Here is a 1,508-nt window from a genome sequence, read left to right on the forward strand (position 1 = left end):
TGTCTTCACCTTTTTCCGTTCATTTCGGAGCTCTCCCGGCGTTTTTTGGACCCCACGTTGCGACGTCAGCGTTGAGCAGAACCCGTTAATACAGAACGGGAAGAGGGAAAGAAGCGATTGCAAACGGGGGAAATCAGAGCAGATGTGAGAATCGGCCGCGGGTTGGGGTTGGTTGACGGCGTCGTCTTTTTGTCTTTTTATTTCCCTGCAAGGTTTGCTGGAATTGATCGCATTCCTCCGACGGTGCGTTTTTAGCAGATGCCAAAACTGTGCGTGGCTCATCACATTTTTAGGGTTTCTTTTTTTTTCCTTTCCCTTTTTAATTAGGGAAACGGGAGGGGAAAATAGAATATTATTAAACCAAATTGACTTTGCTGTTCCTCCTTCTCGCCCTGGGCGCGGCTTTGCGCTCCGAGCGACGTTTGCTGTGGATATTTCCGAGGGCAGCGGTTCCATCTCAGCGTTCCGATGGATCGGAGAAGAAAAAGGGCTGAATTTCCCCCCTTTATGTGACGAAGGCACCGCCGGCTCCATCCTCTCCCATCCCCTTTCTGTACCGCGTTGTGTCGGGACCGAAAAGCTCCGGAGAATCGCGGCGTTCATTCATTGCGTTCATTTATCCCTTTTTATTCCCGATCTGGAAGTGGAAAGAAGAGATTCAGCCCCGGGTTCGCCCCATCCCCGCGCTGCTGCGCTTTGCGATCTGCAGCTCGTCTCCTCTGCTGGGTTTTCAGGCACTTTTCTCCCCCTCAGCCGTTAAATTCTCCCTTATCTTCGCTGTCACCTCCCTTTAAAAGCAAAAAAAAACACAGAAATCCAGGGCCGAGCACAACGTTCCAGGTGAACGTTCCTGGAGAACGCGAGTTTTTGGGAACCTCTCCGCCGTTAAGAGCCGATGCGATGGGTGGATATTCCAAGGAAACTCTCCAAAAGGCAAATTTCTGCCCCAAAAACACGAAGGTAACCATTCCCCGATGCGCCCAAACGCATCCAAACGCAGCTCCGAGTCGGAGTCCTCGGCTGAAATAAAAGCCACCAACTGCAGATTCGTGTTATTAAACCCCGTTTTATTATCCACACACCCTGGAGGAGAAGAAAAAGAAAAAAAAACCAACAAGACAAACACGGTATATAAATATATACACACACATATGTACGAATACATGTGGTCGGATGGGAATGAAGAAACACCTCGAATCCCGTATTTCACTTCGGGGAGAGGTGGACACAGATCACTTCTTTGGCAAGCAGGGATTTTTTCTTGCTCCCTTCTTCTTCTTTTTCCTATTTTTTTTCCCTTTCTTTGTTCCCTTCTCTTTGCTCCCAATGTCTGAAATATTCTGATCCCCCCCCCTCCAAACCCCCCATCTCCAACCGATTTTTTAGCGATTTTCTGTAGAAAATGCGTATTTTTGGAGCCGTCCCAGCCGTGCCCCGTTCGAAAGAAATAAGGGCCAATAAGGGGGGGTGGGGGGGAAGTGATGGGGGAAAAAGCGGCTCCAAATGTC

This window comes from Meleagris gallopavo, unplaced genomic scaffold (assembly GCF_000146605.3).
Source record: "Meleagris gallopavo isolate NT-WF06-2002-E0010 breed Aviagen turkey brand Nicholas breeding stock unplaced genomic scaffold, Turkey_5.1 ChrUn_random_7180001858548, whole genome shotgun sequence".
Lineage (NCBI taxonomy): Eukaryota > Metazoa > Chordata > Aves > Galliformes > Phasianidae > Meleagris > Meleagris gallopavo.